Genomic DNA, 19,913 nt, shown 5'->3' on the forward strand with positions numbered 1-19,913 from the left:
CATGTTTAACATGGAATCCTGATACTGACAGAAATAATCCTAGCAGTTTCAACAGCACCAGCAAGGAAACCGGCGGGTCCCGGAGTGAAAACAGGAAATCAGCAACATATGACGCCACTTTGTGGGTGATTCCGCCATGCATGAGGTCTGAAATTCGGGGGGTGGAGGCAAGTGTTCTGTGCAGAGGGCTCCTCTGCCACAGCAAATACTTGGGGGAGAGCAGGCAGCCCTGTCTAGTTCCTTTTCCTAGAGAGATCAGCTGGGGGGGTGTTCGAGAGGGGGGCTATTGGCCATTCACTTTCATTTTTCTGGTGAGAACCTGAAAATGTGCCTTAATGAGCTTAGAGAAATTCGGACCAAAGCCATATGGCAGAAGACGTAATTCCAAATAATCCCAGGACATGCTGTCAAATGCACGGTGTGCATCTAGGGATAGGAGAGATGAGCCTCCCTGAATTTGGGGAGTTAAGTCAATGATATCTAGTACCCTTCTGATGTTTTCATGTGACCCTCTAGTTTTGATTAAGCTGTTTGGTTGCTGTTGATTAAGTGCGGTAAGGTCTCACCTAGCTTGAGCTAAGATATTTTACTATATATTTTTGCGTCTGAATTGAGGAGGGCAATTGGGCGGTAACATGTACAACCTTCGGGGTCTTTCCCTGGTTTCAGGAGTAGGGAGTCTGTCACTCTGTATCCAAGAAGGAGTTGAACAGCTTAGTTAAGTGGGGTATCATGATGTAAGCAAAGGTTTTATAAAAGCTGTCAGGTCTGGGGTCTTTATCTAACAGGAGAGCATGGATTGCCTGCGCTACATCCGAGACCTTTATACGTGCTTGGGGAAGGATGGGATCGCCTGAAAGTTTGGCCGAAGCCTGTTAATTTTATGTTAATGTTAAAGGATATTTGTACCAATATCACCAGTACCACACACTATCACCACCGGAGTGGTCCCCTGGTGCTCTGGCGGCTCTGAAAAAGGAAGGGGGGCGTGAGTTAGTGGGAATAAGCGGGGAAAATTCAAGAGAGTAGTGATGTGCTGTTGGCAGCCTCAGCCAGGTGGGTCCGTTGACTGGGCTTGGGGCGTTTTACGGTCGGTAGTTGTCGTGTGCTGATGTGCGAGTCTGCGTGGTTTGTTTTGTTGTTGAAGTGTAGTGAAGTTTGTGCAGATTGTTGTGTTGTAGGCTTGTGGTTGTGTTTGGTTAGAGTTTGAGAGGTGTATGCAGAGGGGTGAAATTGTTAGTGGATCGGTTAATTGGCATCGCTGTCCTTGCAATTATGTCTAGGTGTGATGCTTGCTATCATTCACTATTCCATCTGAGTGTGGCACTTGCTAATCTTCAATATCCTATCTAGATGTGAGGCAGGCTAGTGATCACGATTCCATCTAAGTGTGGCACTTGGTTACATTCACAGTTTCATTTAAGTGTGGCGCATGCTAACATTCATATTTCTATATAGATGCGACGCAGGCCAAAGTTAAGAATTTCAGCTAAGTTTGGCGCATGCTAACACTCACAATCCTATCTAGCTGTGACACAGGTTAAGGTTAAGCATTCCATCTAAGTGGCACATGCTAACATTCACAATCCTATTTAGGTGTGATGCAGTCTAAAGTTCAGAATTCCATCCAAGTGTGGCACATGCTAACATTAATAATCCTATCTAGATGCGACACAGGCCAATCTTCACAGTTCTCTCTAGGTGTGGCACTAGTTAACATTGACAAGTAAGTTAGTGTGTAATGCAATGCAACATTTGCAGTCCAGCCATGAATAGATTTAGGCTGATGGTCACAAATCTATCTAAGTATGCATTGTGTAAGTCTATGGCAGTCTACTTTATGAAAAGGTAAGGTAGAGTGGCAGGGGCTATCCGGAGTAGAGTAATTGCTCTACACCCCACCTATGTCACACTTACAGTTTTTGTTGGTGTCTGTTGACTGCTGGCTTCATTGGCTTCCCCTGCTGACACCTGCAGACGCGTCTTGGAGCCACCAATGTTGGAGCCGTCCTTTGCCTTGTGGCCCTTAGCCGCAGGGGCTGCCGGGCACAGGACTACCCTGGGAAGGTCAGTTATGACCGGGTGGACCTACCAATCGGGAGATGAGCGGGTTGGAGAGTGGGACTGGGAAAAGGCCAGACACAAACAAAGGACTACACCCCACGTACTGCACCCTCTGGATGCAGCCCAGCACAGGAATACAGGCTCAGAAGCCACAAAAACACTACACAAACACACCAGATTAGCACACAGTGCTCACCAAAAAAATAAGTAAGTAAATAAATAAATTATAAAAGTAATCTTTCATTGTCTGCAGTTTAGCTGGTTCGGTGATCACCCGTTCCCCTCTGGAAGTCTTTAGGGCACTTACGTGATTATGGGTGGCCTCCTTTCTTACTTTAGCTGCTAGCAGCTTGTTTGCCTTATTGCCCTTGAAGCAGGAATATTGTTTTTTGAGCAGCATTGAGTGTGCTGCCCGTTTCGTAAGGTGGGTTTCTAATGCTTGTTTTGCTATACAGAGATCACGGAGGCAGAGCCAGGACCTCTTCCGGACATGCTTCTTCTCTTTCTCCCTGATTTTGCCCTCGACGAGGGATTGATGGACTTTTCTGGCCCTCCCTATTGCAGCCATTTGTTCTATTATGGCACCCCAGCTAACAGCTTTACTAGCATCCCTCGCAGTTCTAAGTTGTAGCTCCCCAGTGTCATTCTCACGGAAGTAGTTATGGCTTCAGAAAAGAGTTTTCACTGAATTACCCAAATTGATCGAATAAAAATGGTTGTTTAGACCACGACCTAATTTGGGCAGTACCATTTAACCAAAACCCAGAATACTCAATTTGTGGAGCAGGGGTGTCTCCTGCACCCAAGTTCGTTATTATAGGTTTCTGGGGTTGCAGGGGTGTCCCCCCCACTTCATTGACAATGGAAGCGTGGGCCCCAAAAAACAAACCTAGCAAAAAAAGAAAAAGGGACCCTGCGGCTTTAGCCCTGATCCACGTTAGAGGGATGGAACTGATGCCGCAGGAATATAGAAGCGGCTGTGGCGGCCAGTGAAAAGGTAAGTGGGGGGGTTGGGAGTTTAGGGTTGTTTTGCTGAAGTACAAACAGAATTACGGCAGAATAGACTACGGTCCATTACGCTGCTATTTTTGTGACTTCGGTAAAACAAACCAAATCCAGTTTTCACAGCCATGTCCCTGATAATTAAGTAGTGTACTGTAAGTGATTTCAATCCAGCACTCCCAACTAAATCAATGCCTAGTATGGGATGCCCAATGGAAACCTTTATATATTATTATGTCAAAAGTTCTTTTAATTCTGGATGATGTATCCTTATATAACGCCCCTCTCTTTGAATCCCCCCCCGGCCTCACTGAGCCAAGAAGTAGGTTTGTTTTGCAAATTAAAGGATTTATTTAAACAATTGGACAATATATATATCACACTTTTATAAATATGGATAATATCTGAATATCACACTTATGAATATGAAAAATGATCAGCAATGGGTAATATTACAATATCAACAATCTCTTTAATCAATTAGGAGTAGGAATAGGAAGAATAATGTAGCAGAGAATAACTATGTGTGGTTCAAGGAAATGCAATGATAGGAAAGAATGCAACAAAGAAGAAACTTGATATGAATTCAACCAAAGACAATATAATCACTCCTTCCCCCTGTTACTCACTCCCCCCAATACGCAATATGAAGAGATGAATGAGGGCACATAGGTATCAGGAAGAACAATGAACAATTGCAGTTTCAATCCTGATTCCCCCAGCAAGCTTAGAGAACAGGAATGATTTTAAAACTGGTCAATTGCTTTTAAATGTAATATGAATTGGATGGGAAAAATGCTAAAATGATTTTAATTCGCTAAATGAGATTCAGAACTAATGAGAGTGGCTTGGGATAGGTTCAGGTCAACACTAGCAATGATTGTAGAATGATTAGCAGATGGAAAACGAAATTCAGAAGTAGAAATCAAGAAATAGCAATTTTTACATGTGGTGAAATTGAGCCAAAAGCGAAATCGCTGCAACATTTCTGTTTGCGGGAAACGCGATTGCAGAAAAACTATAAGGAATTGGAATGTCATTTTGGGTTGTCTGAAATCTGAGGATGTTAGCTTCAGAATGACATTTAAATTTGGTTTCTCGGACGTACGGTTCAAAAGTTAGAGGTTTTTGTGAAGGTAGATTTTTCAGAAACAGAGTCAAGATTCAAAATGAAAGATGCGCTTTAAAGATTAGGATCAAAGATGGACTTATACTAAGGAGCTATGAAAGTACAAGATACCCAACAGGACAACCACCAGAACAGGGCGCCTTCCGCTCCGATTGCTGTGTGCCAGGACACTTGACTTTCTTCAAAAAAATATCAGCGCACAGATGATTATCGCTACAATTATCACAGACTATATAATGAGAAGAATTGAGGATGGACACAAGATTCATGCAGTTCTGGATAGGTTGGAATGGATTGAATAGGATTACTTTAAACTAAGAGATGGCTATGGACAGTTTTATTCTAAATACTCACTCCTATGTCTTTGGAATGGAATGGGCCCATCAAAGATCTGGTCAAGGGTTTGGCTGGGATTCTCTCGCCACCGGACAGGTCTCAGCACTGGGTTCTGCTCTCAGCAAGGCCCTCTGGTCTGCGCGGCCTCTTGGACTGGATCTGACAGGTTGGTTCTGGGTATAGCTCTGCTCTATGAGTCTGTATCTTGGTTCTAGCACGAGGTTCTTAGCGAGAACAGCAAAACAGCTCAGCCAGCCTTTTGGATTTTGTGGTGCCCCTTGGAAGTTTAGGGGTTAAAATCAGGTTGCTAGATTTTAAAGGCCTGCTGAAAAGGGTTCAGCTTTTTGGATTAGGCCTTTCTGCATCAAAGTTCTAGAGTCTGGATTCTGGGTCTGGAGTCTGGATCTTCCTGCAGGGTGCTTCGCCAGTGGATCAGTTGATGAGTGAGAAAGTGTGTGTGTGTGTGGGTCCTCAACAGTCCATATTTATCTATTTTACAAAGTGGGTGGGGAGGCTGATTGTCTATGCCCAACTCTCTAAGGTCAGAGAATTCCCCGTCTCCTGATTTGAGAAAGGAACTGTGGGTCATGATGTGTCAGAGTGATGCTGCCATTTACAATCTAGGGAAGAACCTCCCCTTTGCTTTTACCCAGAAAATCTATTTTCCCAAAAAACATATTTCCAATATGCACAACTTGTTAATAATACATATACACATCACAGATTAATTAAGGCACGTTTCTGTTCAAGTCCCATGTTCCTACGAGTTTCAGTTCACAAATGACAGTTTTTTCGCGCTTTTGGTTGGTTATACATTTTCGGATCTGTACAATCTTTTACATATACCTGCACATACCATCTGGTCATACTTCTGTAATTTTTCATGTTCCTAGCACAACCACAATAGCTACCATATGTGGTTCAGTCTCAGATTAGTTTTAAAGTGTGAGTACATTTTTCATTTTAATAATCTGTTTCATATTTTTGTCAATACTGTACAATTTGTTATAAGTCTTTTCCTTAAACATATATTTAGTCCAGTTTTAATCCACATTTTCAGTCTGGCCCGCCTCCAAGATCTTGCCTGAGTCAGAGAGTCACATGGCTTTCTTCCTGCCAGGGCAGTTTCTATTGACGCCCCAAATTAGCATCTCCATTCAGCTCAAGGGAGCCCTTTGTCTGCACTCAGAGCAACAGGCCAGGGTGTCCCTCCCAGTTCCTTTTCACACCAGCCTGCCAGTTTCTTAGCAGAGCACAGGAGAAAAGATTCCTTTGTTTAGGGAGGAGGTGTGGAATGTGTTTGAAGCCCAGTGTGGGAAACTTTAACTTTTAAACACAATGTCTGAAATTGTCTCGTCTTAAAATATAACTGACATTTTTAACAAATACATCAACCAATTTCTTATTTGAAGCCTTTTTAGAATATAGTTTTGAATTGTATCCACCTCTTAGGCTTCTGATAGCAAGTCTTTCTTTGGCATAGTTTGAGTTCAATGTACAACTTTACACATGACAGGTTTTAAATCGCCAGCTTCTGACAGAGGTGAGTAACGGTGTTATACCCATTTTTGACAGATTTCTTCCAGCAACCATCCTCAAAAGTGGACTTTGTTCAGATGACATTATATTTATGTGGATTCTTGAAGTAGAATGATCAACATAAAACAAGGAGGTCGGATCTTTTTGGGTGGTTTGTGAGCCATGATTTTTGCAATTTTGACAGCCAGGGAAAAATGGATTTTTAAAACAGCTCTGTGTTTCTTTTGCAAGTATTTTGCTCTGTGGGCAGCCAAATGATGGGTTTTGGCCGTGGTCTCCTGTGTTCCCACTGACATAGGCAAAAGTGGATGGCGGCCTATTTTTCAGATTTTTACTGCGCACTTTCTGGTGATTTTTTAGCGAACAGCATGCTTTCCGGCAGCCATTCTGATGTTTCTGCTGCAAGCAATGCACAGTAATGTTGCAGGGCCTGGACTAGTGGGTTGAAACATCCCACAAGCCCCCCTCTTCCGATTGGCGTTGATCGACCATCAATGGGAATTCGCAAGACTGGGATGTCAGTTTCATCTCTTCTGATTCCACAAATGGCAAAGTTAATCTTTTCCTCCGTCAGAGGTGGATCGATCGGTTCTCCTTGCCAGTCCTGATGGGAGTATTGAGCGATACTCTGGGCCCCTTGGATCTTTGCTCCCGGTCCCCGAGTAGTCCTCCTTGGTTAGTCTCCATGGTTTCCAATCAACTATAGGTTATCTCTCTCTTAGGATGACAAAGCAAAAACATATTTGTGCACATTTCCCCACCACTAGTAATGTAGTGGGGCGGACACATACATTTTGATAATCAGGAAACATTTTTATTATAATATTTTATAGACTATGTATGGAATAATTTAGAGTTGTAATTTTATGGAGCTGGAGTGGCCCCCTCTGGGGTTCCAGAAGACTCCTCCAGTTGCTGCAGAGTGTGCCTAGGATGGCAACACTTTAGCTGATTAATATAGACCCACTTATCTTCCCCCTCTGCCAAACTGCCTTTGGGGATGCAGATTTTGTAGGCGACTGGTGAGATTTTGTCTACAATTTCAAAAGGACCCCTCCAGGTAGACAGAAATTTTCGCTGTTTTGCCTGTTTCCGTTGGAAATTTTATAAGTAGACCCGGTCTCCTACATTGTATTCTTTTCTGGTAGTCTTTAAGTCATAGTGGGTCTTCATGCTGTCTACCGATCTATCTAGGTTTCGCTGAGCATAGGCAAAAGCATGTTGAAGGTGTTTTCTTAGATTTTCAACATACTCATGAGTTGTGGAGGCATTGATCAATGTCTGCTCTTGAGTTCTGTAGAGCAGATGCTGGGGAAGCACCATCCTGCGTCCAGTCATCAGCTCAAACGGTGACATTTTAGTTGCAGATGAAGGGGTAGATCTGATGGCCATTATGACAAGAGGTAATCGAATATCCCAACTTCCAGAATCTGCCACAAACTTCCAGAATCTGCCACAAACTTTTTTAATATGCTCACAATTGTTCTATTATATCTCTACTGCACCACTAGAGGCTGGCCGGTAAGCAATATGTAGCTTCCTTTTAACCCCAAGTATCTCCCACATCTTTGTCATTACTTCGCTGGTGAAATGGCTACCTCTGTCTGACTCGATCCTTTGGGGTAGTCCAAAACGCAAAAAGATGTGTTTGATCATCAGGGCAGCTGCTGTTTCTGCCTTGCAGTTTGGGGCTGGGAGACATTCCACCCATTTAGTAAACAAGCATGTCACGGTCAACATGTACTTGTTCCCCCTAGAGGAGCGAATCACGGGCCCGATGAAATCTACTTGCAAATCTGACCATGGCAGTGTCATTCCCCTCTTTTGGAGAGGTGCACAGTGTGTGAGGGATGTTGGCTGAAATTGTGCACACACAAGACACCCCTTCAAGTATTGGTCAGGGTCCTGCCCCATGTGTGGCCAGTATGCAACCTCTCGTAACATTTCAAGTGTTGTATGACACCGCCTATGACCGGCTGTGGTCGCATCATGGGCGTGACTTAGCATCAGACTTCGGAATGAGGTAGGAACCACCCACTGATCATGGCCATCTAGGGATTTCCGCATCAACAAACCTTCTTGGATTCGGAACATTTTTGGACATTTCATCAACACTCTGAGGTCCTCTTTCCCAATGTAATCGGTATCCGTCAGGGGAAAGTTCTCAGGGTCCTCAATGTGTTGATAACACTTACCAATTAATGGATCCCCTTTTTGAGCCGTAATCAAATCAGCATCTGGGGTCTCCTTACTCCATTGTGCAGTTGAGAGGTCATTGTGAGCATTTGGCTGGGACCTAATGATAGCAGTGACCTGGATTTCCCCTAACAGGGACTCAATCTCAATTAGATCCCCTTGGATGGCCCCGGTTTTGGCCAGCTGACCAGCTAAGTAATTTCCAGTTTTGTCTGGTCCCTCTACTTTGACCCTGATCTTTTTCCAGTAGATGGTGATCCCATTTGAGGTGACCAGGTCATCAATATTTTGAATTAATTTCCCATGTTTCAATGGTTTGTTGTTAGCACATAACATGCCTCTGGTCTTCCAGTTAACAAGGTGCTACACAAACCTGGTCCGTACATAATCCGAATCTGTGATTATGACCAGTTTGTGGAGTTGATGTCGGACAGCAGTGAGGATGGCTTGATGCACCGCCATCAACTCTGCCACTTGACTACTTCGGGGACCAATCTTGTACCCAGCGGAGGGTTCTGGGATCTCATTCACCCATGCATTCCCTACGCTGGCCACAAATTCCTTTTCCCCCGTTGTTATCAACATGGTAAGAGCATCCATCCACATAGACAGTGGGCATTCCCTCACACTTGTTTTCTTCAAAGACTTTGTGTGGGGAATTGATGTATGCCTCCATGTTGTCCTTGATTTTTAGACTCTCGTCCTCGAGACAGTTTTCTCTGGCACAATCATGCAAGTCAGCCAGACCTTGCGCGAGGGGACTCTTCTTGTTTTAGCCATATCTGACCTCCACAGGAAAGCCTTGCATTGACAGAATCCAGGAAGTAATTCGGGAATTACTCACATTTCTGGCCCGGATTCTGTTACTTTGGAGATATTGCAGAGGCTGGTGCTGGTGTGGAGTCTCCACTATGATGTGTTCCCCCTGGATAAACGGCCGGTAATTCTTCAATGCCCACACCGCCTTCTCACAATCGTTGAATTTTTCCTCCACAGAGGATAAAGTTTTACTCACATAGGAGATTACTTTATTGACCTTGTCATGCTTTTGGTATAATACTGCAGTCAAGCATGTATTTGAGAACCCTGTCTCCAAGAAGAACTCCTTGTTTCTGACAGGGTAAGCTAGGCAAGGCGTTTGTGAGAGGCTTCTTTTGAGTTGTCTGACTGCCTCGGCTTGTTCTAGACCCCATTCCCACTTGACTCCCCCTTCAAAAGATGACTCGGGAGTCTTGTGATCTCTGCGTAGCCCTCAATGAACTTTTTACTGTAATTAGTCAGTCCAAGAAGGCTCCTTAGTTCCCGCAGAGTTGTGGGGTCTTTCAATTTCTGGAGGGCTTCCACTTTCTTTTCCTGGGGAAACAGGACCTGAGGAGTAATCTCATGCCCCAAGAAATTGACACGGGTTCTACACCACTGTGCTTTTTGAAAGGAAAGTTTTGCTCCGGCAGCCATCAACTGTCAGAACATAACGGATCTCTGCCATGTGTTCCTCCACAGTTGAGCTTTTGATGAGGACATCATCTACATAAGCCACATTACCCCTTTCACCCAGGTCGGGCATGGCCTTATGTAGATAAATGTTGAATTAATTGCCGGAGTTGATGTATCCGAAGGGAGTCCGGGTCCATGTGTACTGCTGCCCCAAAGGTAAAGGCCAGCTTGTATTGGTCCTCCCTACTGATGGGTACAGTCAAGTATCCATTGGTCAGGCCTATTGCAGTGAATACCTGTGACCCCTGGATCTGGGCCAGCACTTGGTCAATGTAGGGAAGACGCCATCAGGAAGTATGGACCCGTTTGTTGAGCTCCCGAATGTCGGCGCAGAGTCTCCACTGGCCGTTTGGCTTCAATATCCCCAGCATTGGATTATTGAAGGTGCTGTGGACTGGACAGATTATCCCACGGGACTCAAGGTTCTTAATTATTTCAGTAAGGGACACCATGGATGCGAGAGGCAAGCAATATTGCTTCACAAACACTGGAGTCATGCCAGGGTCCGTGGGAATTGTTGTGTGGATGTCGGTGCAACCACAGTCCTATGAGTCCACCGCAAAGAGATCTTGAAAATCCAAGAAAACGTGTTTCAACTTTTGCTTCTGCTCCAGAGTCTCACAGGCATCAGCGAGGTTGACTCTCTCTTCAACCATCTGCCTGAAGCCTGGAAAGACTTCTGGTTTCGCTATCTCAGCGACCTCCTCCAGCTGGGTGGAGAAGTCTCTGGTCAAAATGCTGATTTGGACTGGTGGCTTCAGGTGGGAAAGGCAGCATTCATGGACCTGGAAAATCACCTCATCCCTCCTGAAGTCACAAGTCACATCTTCCTTACCATAAGGGCAGGAAGTGTACACCAGAAAGTTCACCCCATGCAGGGTAAAGATCCTGTCTGGTGTTGTGTTGTCATCACTGTCACTGTCAAAACCGTCTTTGGGGATTGGTCCTAACCGTTCATTGCCTAAATCACTGGAAAAATGTCGGTCATGAACCGCCATTCCAATAATGGTGCCTGCGACTAGAGTGATACTCTTTAAGTCGCTGTTATCCACCTCTATTGGAATGGTGCCTTGTTCTATGTTGACTAGTGGTGTTGGGTTTACCCCCAACCCTTGCTGTTGGAGAGAAGCATTTAGATGAATATAAGCGTCAGGGTTTTTCCATTTCTGTCCTCTTTTATCTTTCACTTCCAGTGAGAATTGTCTGGTCCTTTCTGGGATGGTGACTTCCTCTCCAATCTGAATTTCAACTGCATAAGGCAGCGGTTGATCTGACCTAAATGCTTTCTCTGGATCATCAAAGCCCATGGGATTATCCGCTAATCGGGAGAAAACTTTGAAGTTTATTAGTTCCAAACTAATGGCAAAGCGATTGAGAATGTCACTGCCTAAGTAAAAGATGGCAGTGACGTCTCGCACGACCCAACAATTATGAACTATGCTCTTGTTGCCGATGGAGATTCTGAGCATACACCTGCTTGGTAGGAGATGTTTGGAGTTGGGTGTTTCCAGATCCATTTCCCATTTGTCTATCAGTCTAAATGTGGGAATGGCTTTATCTTTTGGGAGTTGGCGGAACATGGCTTCGCTGATGAAGCTCTTACCGTTGTTCACACACACTCGGGCGAAAACAGGGCCCTTCCCTTCATTTAACTGAACCCGGATCAACAACTGCTCTTCAATTTGCTGAATATCAGCCAGACTCTGAGCTGATTTCTTATCTTTCTGGACTATAGGAGTGGGAACGTCTGATTGTGGATTGGTTAAGAATTTCAGAGAGTTTCCTTCCAGTGTGGAATGCCACCTTAGACTGGAAGGAAGGTTGATGTTCAGAAATAGAGAGGACCCCCCCCCCCATCACCACTAACATAGTTGACACTCTTTTAACTTTATTGGTCGGTTAGTCTGGGTCCAGAGGACCTTGTTTACGCAATCTATTAGGGATGACAGCCTTCGCAGGAGGTCATTCCCTAGTTAACAAGGGGTGCCCTCTGGAGTCACAACTATGACCGGGTGTTTCACCTTGTGTCGTCCAATTTTAATGTCCACATCTGCAGTCCCCTCGACGGGAATTTCCTTCCCGTCAAAGTTCTGAAGTTGTCCAGGAAGAGAGGTGAGAGGAATTTGATAATTCTCCCCCCTTCCTGCATTCAGTTTATGAAAGGCCTTTTTGGACAGAAGGGTAGCTTGGGATCCAGTGTCCACCAGTGCCAAAATTGTACCCTGCCCCTGTATTTGTACCGGGGCATAGTATCTTCCCTCCTTTTCCGCAAGGGGGCACAGATAACATTTTTGGACAACTGGTGGGTTAATTTTTTGGTTTTGGACATTGAGAGAGAAGAGATTTGGGCAGAATTGTGTGGGGAGTCTAGGGAATCTGAAAATAAAAGGTGGCCCTCCTCCACAAAATGGGTCCGTGTGGATCCTTTTTTTCTCCTTCCCCGCTCTGCTCCTTGGGTGGCAGGCTTTCAGGGGCAGGAGATTTTGTTTCCGGTTCCTGGGTTTCCAGGGGCTTTTTACAAGTGGGGAAGGAAGCTTCCTCCAAGGCTTTACACCCCCCTTCCGCTTGTGCCACCTCCCTGGGAACCGGTGGTTTGTCGGGGTTCTGCCCCCGTCATTGTTCTGGAGCACCAGGTCCAGAGTTGGAGGCATTCTGTGCCGGCATGCCCATCTGAGGGTTCTGTTGAGCCCTCGGCATGCAACACAGATCCTGTGCCATGTTTTGGACCTGGCGCTCTAGCTGTGAAACCCGCTCAGGCTGATATAGGGTTCTCTTTTCTCCCCTGGGCTGATCCCGGGAAGGGTAGCTATCCCTTCTCTGGTAATACCCCGGATTGGGAAGATTTGGGTACCCCTCCACTCTTGGCCTCCCCTCTCCCGGATTTGGTGGTCTGGACTCAGGGAATTGGGGAAAGAAGGATGGATGATTTTGGGGTTGAAAGTTTTGTGGATACCTGGGGAAGAGGTTCTGTCCAGGATTTGGGGAGTTTCTGCCCTCCTGGGGGAAGTTAGGAGGGATGTTCCCTGGGTTAGGTGCCTGGTTGCATCCCCCCTTGGGCTGGAGGAGTCCACTAATAACCCAGGAGGGTCTGTTCCCCTTGTAGCGGGGACTTGCATAGTCAGGGGAGTGAGGGATCCCATTTGTGGGACCACCTCCTTGGCTCCCTGTTTGTGACTGGCCCGAGGGCCTTCTGGGCTTGGGATTATTCTGTTGTGCAGTTAAGTTTTTAGGCCCCCCCATCTCCAAATCTAAAATGGGGGAAACCTTTACCTCTGTCACCTTAGAAGCAGCAGGGGGGTTGGCTATTTTGGGGCTTTTTTGAGTATTCTTGTTGTCTATGGGCTTTTGCACCTCATAGATCCGGGTGGCCTGTTCAATGACCCAGTCTAGTAATCTTTTCTCATGAAAATCTCTCACTAGCTGGGTCATGATGTATTTTGGTAGAGCATGGAAAAAAGTATTAACACATTCTTTGCTGTCCGTGCGCACCCTTCTGGTAGTCTACGCAAAGGCACGCTTTAACTCCTGCTAAAATTCTTGTGGAGCCTGATCCTCCCCACATTGCAAGTTGTAGGCTGCCTTGCGAGCCTCTTGGGGATTTCTGTGTACAGAAAAATGCTTCAAGATGGCCGCCCTATCGGTGGACCATCTAGAATGATTTTGGTCCTGCAGCCACGCAAAGAAACTGGAGTATTCTGGTGAGAATGTCCCTTTCACGTACTGAATGCAGCTACTACTGTCTTTCAAATGGAACGTTTCCATCATCTGCTCAAAGAGCTCTAAGTGCTCCCAAACAGAATATTTTGTGTTCTTATGATAAGGCATGATGACGCTCCTTATTGCCTTGATCTGTTTTAAGGGGTCCTTAAGCAAGGCCCTTTTTGTCTTATTGGCCTTCTTGGTTCGGGTATCCCTGGTCCATTCATCCTCTGACTCAGAGGCACTGCTCCCAGTGGTGCCCGTCTGGTCTTCTAGGTTCTCCCGGATTCTGCAAGCCAGGGAACTGCTGGCCGAATGTGGGGTCCTAGTCTCCTGTGTCCTGGGGCACTCAGAGGAGTCTTCTGATTCCTCCTTGCTACCAGGATTTGATGGGTCCCCCCCCCCCCCTGTCCTAGCTGGGCAGAGGTTTTCAGGATGCACTTAGTGGGCCTAATCTCCTGGAGTTTCCCACTAAATGTCACTGTACTTGGGTACCCATGCCCGCCCATTCATTCCTGGGGAGGTGCTGGTCTATGAGCCCCATACTTCTGACTGGATAGTATCTGCCATCCCCGTGGCCCTGGGCTCATGTGCGCCAGTGGACATGGGGGTGGCAGAGTCCAGGCACTGGGAGAGGCCTCTGGTCTTAGGGTTCCTGAGGTTATGCTCAGGTGTTTCCCTTTCCCAGTGAACCTCGTCTCTATCAGCCCCTGCTCCCTGTTGCCATGCAAGAACCTGAGCTTTCTGTTCCTCAATCAAGGCCTTACTAGTCTCTATCGGTCTCTCTTGCATGGCTACCTGCCTGTGGAGCCTATCATTTTTCTCACAGAGAGCCTCATTTTCTCTCTGTGCTTCCTGGTTTGTCTTTGAGTACTGGGCTAGTCTTTGCTGCAGGAGGGTTACGTCTTGAGTCCTGTCCATACTGGCCTGCTCCTTCCTTGCCAGAGCATCTTCCACCCTCCTGGTGTGCTCTAACAATCTACCATACTCTGTAGGTCACCCAGTCCCTGGAGGGCCAGGTGATTTTCTTCCAGTTTCCCTTTTAAGTGACAGACTTCCTGGCCTAAGGTGTCCCTTTCCTGAGCAAGAGCCTGCCTCTGTGCCGCCAGGTCGTCCCTCTGTCTTTGAAGGGCACCAGCTTGCTGGCGCTCTTCATCAAACTCTGCCTGGGTATCCAGGTCTTTCAAAATCAATGTATTGCTTTCTGCCTTCTCTCTATCTAGGTGGCTTTTCAGGGTGGCTACCTGCTCTGTGCATGCCCTGTTGAAATCCAGTTGTTGCTCCAACTTTTTCTGGCTCTGCAGTAGAGTCCAAACCTTCTTGGTACTCCTTCTGCAAGGCCAACATTCTGGTATCCTGGTCTGCCTTTTCATGCTGCAGGATACCCATATCCTCTTTTATTTTAACTATATACTGCCTACTTTAATTTTCTGACTCCTGGCTCTTCTGCAGCCTCTCAGAAGAGTCCAGATCAGATTGGGCCCTTTCTAATGCCATCAGTTGCCTACTTTCCAGATCTTGGCCTTTAGCATATTTATCCTGTATGGCTCCAATCGATAACTATAGATATGCTGCTGTCTTGGCAATCTTATTTTGCTCATCCTTGGCCTTAGGAGCCATATATAGTTCACTCAGGGCCACATGTAAGGGACCCTGATATCTTCAGATATCTAACCCTGTTGCAGTGATCTGTTGTGTGATTGCCTGCAACCACACATTCTGGTCCTGCTCAGTCCACTCACCTCTCACAAATAACTTATCTAAAAGGTGTTCTCTAGCTATCTTGATGTCTACCAATGTCGCCATTTTGGAAATACTGATTTCCTTCCTGATTTACAGAAGTTTTTTATTTTATTTTGCAAAACAGACCGTTTCCTTACAGCGTTCTCTTTTGAGGGGTGCTTTTACAGCGTAACACGGTGTAGTAGCCCAACAGGATTTATGTATCCTGTCAGTTAACACACTGTATTAAGCTGCACAAGTGGTAGATCTAATCCAGAAACCCCGGCCACGAGCCCCCAATCTGTAAGTGATTTCAATTCAGCACTCCAACTAAGTCAATGCCTAGTATGGGATTCCCAATGGAAACCCTTATTTATATATTATTATGTCAAAAGTTCTTTTCATTCTGGATGATGTACCCTTATATAACGCCCCTCTTTGAATCCCCCCCGCCCTCACAGAGCCAAGAAGTAGGTTTGTTGCAAATTAAAAGATTTATTTGAAGAATTGAAAAATATATATATCATACTTTTATAAATATGGATAATATCTGAATATCACAGTTATGAATATGAAAAATGATCAGCAATGGGTAATATTACAATATCAACAATCTCTTTAATCAATTAGGAGTAGGAATAGGAAGAATAATGTAGCAGAGAATAACTTTGTGTGGTTCAAGGAAATGCAATGATAGGAAAGAATGCAACACAAGAAACTTGATATGAATTCAACCAAAGACAATATAATCACTCCTTCCCCCTGTTGTTACTCACTCCCCCCAATATGCAATATGAAGAGATGAATGAGGGCACACAGGTATCAGGAAGAACAATCAACAATTGCAGTTTCAATCCAGATTCCCCCAACAAGCTTAGAGAGAACAGGAATGATTTTAAAACAGGTCAATTGCTTTTAAATGTAATATGAATTGGATGGAAAAATGCTAAAATGATTTTAATTCGCTAAATGAGATTCAGAACTAGTGAGAGTGGCTTGGGATAGGTTCAGGTCAACACTCGCAATGATTGTAGAATGATTAGCAGATGGAAAACGAAATTCAGAAGTTGAAATCAAGAAATAGCTATTTTTACATGTGGTGAAATTGAGCCAAATGCAAAATCGCAGCAACTTTTCTGCGTGCGGGAAACGCGATTGCGGGAAAAATATAAGGAATTGGAATGGTTTGAAAGCTGAGGATGTTAGCTTTAGAATGACATTTAAATTTCGTTTCTAGGACGTACGGTTCAAAAGTTAGAGGTTTCTGTGAAGGTAGATTTTTCAGAAACAGAGTCAAGATTCAAAATGAAAGATGCGCTTTAAAGATTAGGAACAAAGATGGACTTATACTAAGGAGCTATGAAAGTACAAGATGCCCAACGGGACAACCACCAGAACAGGGCGCCTTCCGCTCTGATTGCTGTGCGCCAGGACACTTGACTTTCTTCAAAAGAATATCAGCGCACAGATGATTATCGCTACACTCATCACAGACTATATAATGAGAAGAATTCAGGATGGACACAAGATTCCATAATGCAGTTCTGGATAGGTTGGGATGGATTGAATAGGATTACTTTAACCTAAGAGATGACTATGGACAGTTTTATACTAAATACTCACTCCTATGTCTTTGGAATGGAATGGGCCCATCAAAGATCTGGTCAAGGGTTTGGCTGGGATTCTCTCGCCACCGGACAGATCTCTGCACTGGGTTCTGCTCTCAGCAAGGCCCTCTTGTCTGCGCGGCCTCTTGGACTGGATCTGATGGGTTGGTTCTGGGCACAGCTCTGCTCTATGGTTCTGGATCTTGGTTCTAGCACGAGGTTCTTAGCGAGAACAGCAAAACAGCTCAGCCAGGCTGTTGGATTTTGTGGTGCCCCTTGGAAGTTTAGGGGTTAAAATCAGGTTGCTAGATTTTAAAGGCCTGCTGAAAAGGGTTCAGCTTTTTGGATTAGGCCTTTCTGCTTCAAAGTTCTAGAGTCTGGATTCTGGGTCTGGCTCTAGAGTTTGGATCTTCCTGCAGGGTGCTTCGCCTTTGGATCAGTTGATGAGTGAGAAAGTGTGTGTGTGTGTGTGTCATCAACAGTCCGTATTTATCCATTTTACAAAGTGGGTAGGGAGGCTGATTGTCTATGCCCAACCCTCTAAGGATCTGATAAGTAAGAGAATTCCCTGTCCCCGGATTTGAGAAAGGAACTGTGTGTCGTCATCATGTGTCAGAGTGATGCTGCCATTTACAATCTAGGGAAGAACCTTCCCTTTGCTTTTACCCAGAAAATCTATTTTTCCCAAAAAACCTATTTCCAATATGCTCAACTTGTTGATATTACATATACACATCACAGATTAATTAAGGCACATCTCTGTTCAAGTCCCATGTTCCTACGAGTTTCGGTTCACAAATGACAGTTTTTTTGCGCTTTTGGTTGGTTATACATTTTCGGATCTGTACAATTTTTTACATATACCTGCACATACCATCTGGTCATACTTCTGTAATTTTACATGTTCCCTGCACAACCACAATAGCTATCATATCAAAAACGTTTGTGGTTCAGTCTCAGAACATCGCACATATTCCAGATTAGTTTTAAACTGTGAGCAAATTTTTCATTTTAATCTGTTTCATATTGTTGTCAGTACCGTACAATTTGTTATAAGTCTTTTCCTTAAACATATATTTAGTCCAGTTTCAGTCTGGCCCGTCTCCAAGATCTTGCCTGAGTCAGAGAGTCACATGGCCTTCTTCCTGCCAGGGCAGTTTCTATTGAGGCCCCAAATTAGCATCTCCATTCAGCTCAAGGGAGCCCTTTGTCTGCACTCAGAGCAAAAGGCCAGGGTGTCCCTCCCAGTTCCTTTTCACACCAGCCTGCCAGTTTCTTAGCAGAGCACAGGAGAAAAGATTCCTTTGTTTAGGGAGGAGGTGTGGAATGTGTTTGAAGCCCAGTGTGGGAAACTTTAACTTTTAAACACAATGTCTGAAATTGTCTCGTCTTAAAATATAACTGACATTTTTAACAAATACATCAACCAATTTCTTACTTCAAGCCTTTTTAGAATATAGTTTTGAATTGTATCCACCTCTTAGGCTTCTGATAGCAAGTCTTTCTTTGGCATAGTTTGAGTTCAATGTACAACTTTACACATGACCGGTTTTAAATCGCCAGCTTCTGACAGAGGTGAGTAATGGTATTACACCCATTCTTGACAGATTTCTTCCAGCAACCATCCTCACATGGACTTTGTTCAGATAACACATAATTCTGTGAACATTATATTTATGTGGATTCTTGAAGTAGAATGATGTTCACCACCCAACAAGGAGTTGGATCTTTTTGGGTGGTTTGTGAGCCATGATTTTTGCAATTTTGACAGCAAGGGAAAAAACAGATTTTTAAAACAGCTCTGTTTCTTTTGCAATGATTTTGCTCTCTGGGCAGCCAAATGATGGGTTTTGGCAGTGGTCTCCTGTGTTCCCACTGACATAGGCAAAAGTGGATGGCGGCCTAATTTTCAGATTTTTACTGTGCACTTTCTGGTGATTTTTAGCGAGCATCATGCTTTCCGGCGGCCATTCTGATGTTTCTGCTGCAAGCAATGCACAGTAATGTTGCGGGGCCTGGACTAGTGGGTTGAAACATCCCACATTACCCCGATTGGGGCTTGATGGGGTGGGATTGGGGTCAGGTCAGCAGTGAGTTTAACCAGAGTGTGCTTTAGGAAGAATGTCTATCCCTACCACTGCCGGGATGAGGGTAGCTGCTATGAACAACATATCTAACCTTGAGACCCCCTTGTGAACCACAAAGTAAAAGGTATATTCCTGCTCCCCAGGTTGAAAGAAATGTCAGGATTCAATTAATTTTTTTGGCCAACTTGGGGCTTTCCAGCCCTTAGCTAACCCGCAGCACTCCCAGGCTGCTTGCAGCCAGATCCTTCCCCCTCCCCTGCCCACCTTTGCTGCATCCCATTGGTTTTCCCCAGGTCACAAGACATGGAGCGCCACATTTGTAGCTCTCCCCTAGGGCAGCCTTGCAGCACAGGCAAGAGGCTCCTTCCTTTGGGAGCTTACCATCCCTGTTTGCCTGTTTGCCTGTTCGCCCTGGCGCCCCAGCCTTGCAGGATGCAGCACTAGCCCTCTACAGCTACTTCCAGGTAAGGGACATTTTCACCGAGCCATGCCACTGTCTGTATTTTACCACACTTGCATTTTGAAGGTCTAGGTTTCCCACTTGGTTTGGTGGTTCAATCATGCAACTGTCTGTATTTTTGCCACACTTGCATTGTGCCTCACTTGGGCTCCTAATTTAAATTGCGTTACACCTTGCCTCATACATCTGACATGCACACTATTTGACTACACTCTAAACTAAACATACATCACCGTCAGCCCTAGCGCCACCGCCCGTCGAATACAGCGGAGTCCCACAAAAAATGTGGTCCGGTTTTCCATATAACTTGACTCTTTACAATATGACACAGCACCCGTCCCACACCTTATATATAATATGGGCTTCTATTAGGGATCTAGAAATTCACTACCAATCTTCGATTGGGTTATTTTACCACTCCTTTAACTACTTCTCAACTCAGACTGCAGTCTTCCAAAGCGCGTTCATCCTCACAGCGCTTTGAGGCTATACCAATGACAGTAGGAGCTATACAAAGGACAAAAAACGTAACTTAACTGGGAGCCCCCTCAATTACATTACGCACATCATACCTTACC

At 45.0% G+C, this 19,913-nt stretch overlaps 1 protein-coding gene across 5 annotated transcripts in view; it reads left to right on the plus strand.

Moving 5' to 3' along the window:
- Positions 1–19,913, plus strand: part of ARHGEF18 (Rho/Rac guanine nucleotide exchange factor 18) — a 1,645,252-nt gene that overhangs the window by 1,538,543 nt on the left and 86,796 nt on the right. The gene's annotated exons all lie outside the window — the stretch shown is intronic.

Source organism: Ambystoma mexicanum, chromosome 1p (assembly GCF_040938575.1).
Source record: "Ambystoma mexicanum isolate Mex_15411 chromosome 1p, UKY_AmexF1_1, whole genome shotgun sequence".
NCBI classification, from domain to species: Eukaryota; Metazoa; Chordata; class Amphibia; order Caudata; family Ambystomatidae; genus Ambystoma; species Ambystoma mexicanum.